Below are 7,466 nucleotides of genomic sequence, written 5' to 3'. Positions count from 1 at the left end.
AACTGTGAAATGCAAACAGTGCCCGGAGCACAAATGAACAAAGGCATCCTGAAGAGACAATGGTTGGGACCATAGCGAAACCTGATGTCCACGTCAACACAGGGGAGAGCCAGGCACAGGGTGGAGCAGGCGGGTCCCACGAAGGGAAGCCTGAATGGCCACCAAGCTCTTGAGGAGCCACTGGGGCACACCAGTGACGAGAGACACGCCAATCAAAGACCGTGAGAAACAGAGCGACACCCATTGGCCTGGCGACAGTTAGGGAGTGGGTTAATGCCACTTGTTGATGATGTAGGGAAATGGGGTTCACCTTGGGGGTGAGGTGGGGGGACTGGGGCAGCCTTTCTGGAGAGCGATCAGGACAGCTTGGGGGAATGAGGCAGCAGTCTCTCCCCCTGCCTGGGTCTCGGGGAAACCCCGAAGGGGGCCAGAGCAAGCAGAGACATTGCAGTGTCCTCCCCAGCGGTGAGCAGCTGGAGGCCAGCCTGGTCTCCATCCCCTGGGAATAAAGAAGGGAAATGAGGAGGAGCCCCCTGGAGCCGTCAGCGGCCGCCTGTCGGATTACCCACGTGTCTGCGCCCAGATTTCAGTGTGGGGTAGGAAAGGAGGGCGGGGCGGGGCGGAGAAGAGCAAGTTCTAGGGCATGATTGCATGTTGGTTCATTAAAAGCGCACAGAGCACCCCTGCCTATGTTGGGGCTTCCTGTCCAAGGCTATGTATTGAGCACGCAGGAGTGGGTGCCTTTTAGGGGGAGGGCCCCAGGCGTGGGGATCCGGGATGAGGTGGGAAACTGGAAAGACGTAGACGTAAACCAAGAAATGGACTTTGCAAGGACCCACAACCATAGTGTGCACAGAACAGAGACAGACCATCAGCTCTCTGCCCACGAGGTTCCTTTCCAAAGGGGCTGTCAGCCGTGGATGCCTGGAAGAGACAAAGGCTTTCCGTGCGGAGGTGGCCGTATTGAGCACGTGGCCACACATGGACCGTGTCTCCCAGGGACGGGCAGGGCTGTGCTGCGTCTCTAGCCCGACTGAGGGGAAGTGACAGCCGATGGAAACCCAGATCCTCAGGAAAGAATGAAGAGCTTCGGAAAAGGTAATAAAATACCTGGCTAGCTGCGAAAGACTCAGATGTTTTCTGTTTTCTTTCTCTCTCTTTTTTTAACCATTTTCCTTTACAAACCTTTAACTCTTTAAAAATATAACACTATCTGGGTGCCTGGGTGGCTCAGTCATTAAGCAGCTGCCTTTGGCTTGGGTCATGATCCCAGGGCCCTAGGATCGAGCACCGTATTGGGCTCCCTGCTCAGCGGGAAGCCTGCTTCTCCCTCTCCCACTCCCCCCGCTTGTGTTCCCTCTCTCGCTGTCTCTCTCTGTCAAATAAATAAATTAAATCTTTTTTAAAAAAATAAATAAAAATACAACATTGTCAAACAGAAGTTAAACACTCTTCTGATAGATACATGACATGTGCATGAATTACTTATAACAACGATAACAAAAAGGCGGAGGTGGTTATGAGGCTATGAATTGAGCAGACGTCTCTGTTTTACGTGCAGTGGTAGATTAGTACCTGTAAATGGACTATAAAAAATCAAGGATGTATATTGCAATCTGTAGGGCCACCACTGTAAAAAAAAAAATGACTAAATAATGCAAAGGAGACTAGCTAAACAGGAAAGTTAAAATTAAATGGAATTCTATGAAGTATTCAAATAATTTTAAAAGGTGGGAAGGAGGAACAGATGAACCAAACATAGAGGAATCAATAAAATGAGAGAGGATATCCAGCTATGCCCCAAATCACATTCAGTGGTAATGGACACTACAATTAAAAGACAGAAATTGTCACAGTGGATTTAGAAAAAAAATAGTCTGAACTCTACACTGCCCGTAAGAGACACTCTTTAAATATAAAGACACAGACGGGTTGAAAGTCAATGGGTGGGGAAAATATACCATGGAAACCGTAGGCACATATGCCGGGAGCAACCATGTTAATGTCAGATCACAAGGATTCCCAAACCAAATGTTAAACGGTGATACAAAGAAGGCGCTCTCCTCGTGATAAAAGTGATCGGTGTGGCAGGAAGACATTGTCATCATAATGCAAATGTACACCATAACAGAGCTTCAAAACAAAAGAAGCAAAGCCAGCCAGCAAGAAAAAAGACAATTTCACTGTCCTAACTGAGGGATTTAATGGAGCCCCTAGACCAAAAGAACCAGCAGACATGTAATATCAACACGATACCAACAACCACGTTGGCTTGATATTTATTTATCCTGAACCACACCGATTTCATTCTTTTCCAGTGCTCAAGGAAGGTCTCAGCCAGGATCTGTCCTATTAAAGGACAGATTCAGTTAAAGCGTTGTTTGTTTGGTTGGTTGGTTTGGGGGGTTTTTTCCTTTAAAGCCAGTTCTATCAGTCATTGAGCCTACATAGAAATAATGAGGCTATGATTGGGAACAAATGCATCTCATTTCCATTTGTTTCTGAGTTCTTCTGCATAGTGCAAAAGAACATTTTCTGTTTAAAATTGAACCAAATCTGTTGTGGTTTAGGAGGGAAGGGCAAAGCCAATGTCAATTTACTTGAAGGATGCCTTGCTGACTGCCGATAAAATTAAGTCATAGATGCTCTAACTTAATAATTCAATCACTGGATTAGCTGGCTTCGTGCGGCATTATCTGTAAAACGCAGGTCTCCAGGTTTGGCCACTTTGATAGAATCGCCAACTTGTCTGAGGACATTCGCTGTAATTGAAGGCTGCAAGGAGCCAGCCGTGAAGAGAGTGTCTCATCAGCCTCATGCCGTCATATTCCCCCCTCACTCGGACCATTGCAGTCACCCCAGTGGCTACCCCAACGGCCACCCAGACCTCCCACAGTCCAGCCTCCTCACCACCAGCAGGAGAGAGCTCGGAAACACCAGTGTGGTCCTGCCACTCCCTGATCTGAAACCCTTCAGTGGCCTTGCACTTGGGGAAATGTCAGATGTCTTCAGTGAGGCTCAGTAGGACCCTGTCCAGAGTCAACCACTCCCTCCATTTTCATTTGCCATGTCGCTCTTGTCTCTGATGGAAAATTGGATTTCCTGATGACTAGCTGAGCTCTCACATGGCTTCAGATTGTCCTAAGGGTCCCAGCACTGCAGCCTGAAAGGTCCTCGCCAGCCTCGGTCACGTTGCCTTCGCCCTCTAGGCACTCAAGGCGGGTTCTCTGCCTCTGGGCCTTTGCACTGTCTGCTCCTTCAGCCTGAGAGGTTCTTCCTCTTCCTCTTTGATTATCTTTCTCATTCGTAGTCTCCCATCTATCTGTAAACCCTGTGTTCCTTCTCACCCCAGAGCCTTTCCTCAGACCATTTCAGCTGCCTGGAAGGTTCTCCCCTCTTCCCATTTATCTACTTAATCCCCCCTTAGCCTTTAGGTTTCAGGTCAAGACATTTAAAAGTGAATGGATGGACTTTTAACGTAAGCCTCACCTTTCATTTTAAGGGTTTCCATAGAAATGTAGCTATTTTATCTTTCAGCCATATGCTAATTTTTCTTCAGCTTCCCAACAGCAAGCATAAAAAGGGAAGCCAATTTCAAGTGGGAAGCGAGGCATTCTCTTGTAGCTCAAGTCTGGAAATGTTCTGTAGTGTTAAGCAAAGTCTCCTTTTGCTTGATACTAAACTTCTGAAATAAAAAAAAAAAAAGTAAGTAGATGGAAAAGTATTTCCTCTCAGGGAAGTCCTCACCGACCCTTATGCATAGGTCCCTGGGCTGTTTTGGTAGGGCCCTAAACCTGTTATTCCTGGCACTAATTATAATCACAATTTTATGGCAACTGTGATTACTGTCTGACTCTGGCATCCTTCTCCATGCCAAGCGGAAGCCAGGGCCTCTGGTGTCTTGCCCACCACATCTTCCCTCCCCCCCACCCCCCAGTGGCACAGAAAACAGCATCCAGTAAATGCTGTTGTTGGCTCACGTGCCTCATCACCTAAGCAGGGAGCAGCAGCTGCGGGGAACGAACTGAACCCACCGGAGCCCTAACAGGGGTCTCACCTGGTCTCCGTCCAGCCCCTGCCTTTGCAAAGGTGACTCCCTCCACCGCAGTGTGCGCCCCCTTCTACCTGTCCAAGCCTCCTCTCCTCCTACCCGGTTTGGCGTGAAAACCTTTTTCCCCACCATCCCACAACTCACCAAAAAGCCCACTCCATTTCTGATGCCGTGAGGGACAGCTGTCTCTGCTTGTTCAAGTCTCAGGGAATTGAATCATTCATGCCCCCTCCCCTGCAGCCATCCCGGCCCCTTGATCCCCCAACCTCTGTTCCTTCTTGACTTGGAATCTTTGCTTAGAAGATCCCACCACCTCGAAGGACCTTCCTGCCCTTGAGCAAGGGAGACCAGCAAGAAGCGAAATGCCCAGATGTCATCACGGGGGCGGGGGGGTGGGCATTTTCTCCATCGAAGCATGGCTGCGGTAGAGGCTTCCTTCAATTCCACAGAATGGCTCCTCTTTCCTCTTTCCCAACCCCCATCACCAACTCCTGCTCCAGCAGCTTCCTGACCGGCCTCCCTGGCAGCAGGTGCTTCCTCCAATCAGTCAGGAACTCCGTGGATCTCCATGAACCACAGCCTCCAAGGACCCCTGCCACAGCTCAAGAGCCTTACATGACTCCCTAATACTCACATCTAAACCCTTCTGCTTAGCTTTTAGGGTCATCCACAATTCCCCTACCCTACCCACCCCCAGCTCCCACCCTCTGCTCTAATCAGACAGGCCCTCTATGCCCCCGTCACAAACCTTATTCACATTTTCCTCAGCCCCCAGAGCCCAGCTGGAGTCCTCTCTGCACATCAAGCCTGGGAAAACTGCTACCACCCTCGCTGGGTTTCTGCCCCCCAAACCCCCATTTTATAAAGCATTGCCAGAGTGCAGTGTGCCCCCCCCCCGACAGGATCATCTGGGTTCATTCTCTTTTCTTTTTTTTTTTTTTTTCCCAGCTGGACCTTTAACTCCTTGACAGCGAAAGAAGTGTTCTTGTCCACCTTTGTCTCCCCGAGGAAGCTTGCATGGAGCTACTCGCAAGGTGAGGAGCCCTGCGGCCAGAGCCAATTCTGCCCCAGTCAGCTACGCCTCGGTTTCGCCGTCTGTGATGCACCAGGTAGACCTGCACCGTCCAATGCAGGAGCCACTTACCCCATGTGACCTTGAAATGCAGCCAGACTCGAGATGCACCTTTATGTTCTATTTAAATACACACTGAATTGCATGCGACGACTTAGTACAAAAAATGTATTTTGCTAAGAACTTTGGTATTGTTTACATGCCCAAACAATACTATTTCAGATATGCTGGGTTAAATAAAATATATTATCCAAACTAATTTCACCTGCTGCTTCTTCTTTTAACGTGGCTGCTAGAAAGTTTAAAATTACTTGCATGGCTCAAGTTCGTGGCTCGCTCTCTATTTCTCCTGGCCGTGCTGGGACATCAGGGCTGGAAGGGACCTTGGAGGCTGTGGAGTCTAAAGGCTGCCCTTTCCACACAAGGAAGCACTCAGAGATGGACACAGCCTGGCCCGATGTCACACGGGTGCAAGGCCAGGCAGTGGGGACTGGAACTCTGCTTCCTGGACCTTTATGTTTCGGGGGCAGGAGGGCTCTGACGCTGGGGGTACCAACAGGTGGGGGCCCACAGGTGGTTCTCGGTAGGAGAGGACTCTGGGAGAAAGCACAGATGGGATGCAGCTCTGGGAAGGCTCACCCCTACCTACCCCCCCCACTTCCCCCCACCCCCCTGCTCAGAGCTGTCTTTGTCCACTTGCTATGCCGACCACACGCCCAGACATTCGCAGAGCAGGAGATTTTCGTGGTTAATCAATAGTCCAATAGGGCAGGCTGCAAAGACCCAAACCTAATTATTTTGTTCAGAAACTTGTCTGTAACTAAAAGGCATCTGAGAAATCACTGTCACCATCTCCGTGGAGGGGAGAAAGACCCAGTCATTACATCCAATTGAGTTTATATTGACTGTGGTCTTGTTGTAGAAGATGTTGTCTCCCCACAAAACCAGTGCTGGGTGCCGCAGGGAAACACGCACGTACACACACACGCACGCACGCACACAGAGAGCTTTCCCTTTTCCAGGAGCCTTTGGGGAAGGTTCTGGTTCACCCTTTCTGCACAGATGGCCTGACCCACTGCTACCAGAGAGACTTTCTGGGTCTTGGTCTTGTTTTGTTCCAGATTTTGCAACCTTAAATTCCTCTGAGGGGAGCAGAAAATGAATCCCTTTAATTCATTTTAAAATGTATGAGAGAACGTCTCCTACCAGCCCCAACATTCACCAAACCCCCCAAATGGAAGAAAAGACTCAAGGATAAGAAACCTTTTGGAGGGCGCCTGGGTGATTCCATCCATTGAGCGTCTGCCTTCGGCTCAGGTCATGACCACAGAGACCTGGGATCCAGCCCTACTTCGGGCTCCCTACTCAGCGGGGAGTCTGCTTCTCCCTCTCATCCTCCTCCAACTCGTGCTCTCTCGCTCGCTCAAATAAATAAATAAAATCTTAAAAAAAAAAAAAGTTTTTGGAAAATTAGTTAAGACATTTGACTTCAGAACCGTTGGTCAGCAGGAAGAATCTGGAAGCCTCCTGAGCGTGGGCACATTGGGGTCTATGAAATAAGGGGTGGTCCCTCTTACAAGGAAATACCAAGTGACCACTTACGAAAATTAGGGAGCGCAGTGCTTACCATAGAAAAACATTCAAGAGATGTTATTCCCCAGTGCAATCAGAGCTCACAGGACAGCATGCCTGTTACAATCCAATTTAGGGAAGCAAGCACATTTATTACAGAGGCTCTACGTGCCGGTGCTGGCGTAAAGTGCACTCAGCTGGGTTCTGGGTGGGTGTTGGTCACCCCCCGAGGGCGCCCATGGTCAGTTCCAGGGAGTGAGATTGGGAGGGGGGCAGTGTGTAGGAGGCTAAAGATCTTTATTTTCCACTTGTAATTGTATGCCCTTCTATATTTTTAAGTGTTATTTATTACAAGCTCCTGTGGCTTCTTTCTCATATTTTTTTCATCATGAGGTGTTTGCACAGAAGAAGGCACAGCACACGTATTTATTGTCCAAAGAGGAGTTGTTCAGTAAGCCCCGTGTGACCCCCATCCAGGTCAAGATGTAGAAGCCCCAGAGCCCCCGGGTGCCTACCCTCCAACACAATCACCTCCCCTCCCCTAAAAGTAAGCACTCTCCAGACTTGATTGATGACCTTCCTTGTTATCCTTCTGGTTCCTTTTGTGCAATGTCGCTGGTGAGATTCGGCCATACCTTGTATAACTGCTGTTCACTCATGTTCATTGCTATCTAGTAGTCCCTGATACGACCGTGTCGAATTTTCCATGTTCATTCTGTGAGCGGACGCTGGGGCCTCCCCGATCTGGGGCTCTCATCCGCCGGGCTGTGG

The sequence above is a fragment of the Mustela erminea genome, chromosome 14 (genome assembly GCF_009829155.1).
Source record: "Mustela erminea isolate mMusErm1 chromosome 14, mMusErm1.Pri, whole genome shotgun sequence".
NCBI classification, from domain to species: Eukaryota; Metazoa; Chordata; class Mammalia; order Carnivora; family Mustelidae; genus Mustela; species Mustela erminea.
The sequence above is the reverse complement of the archived record's forward strand: the minus strand, read 5'-3'. Positions refer to the sequence as shown.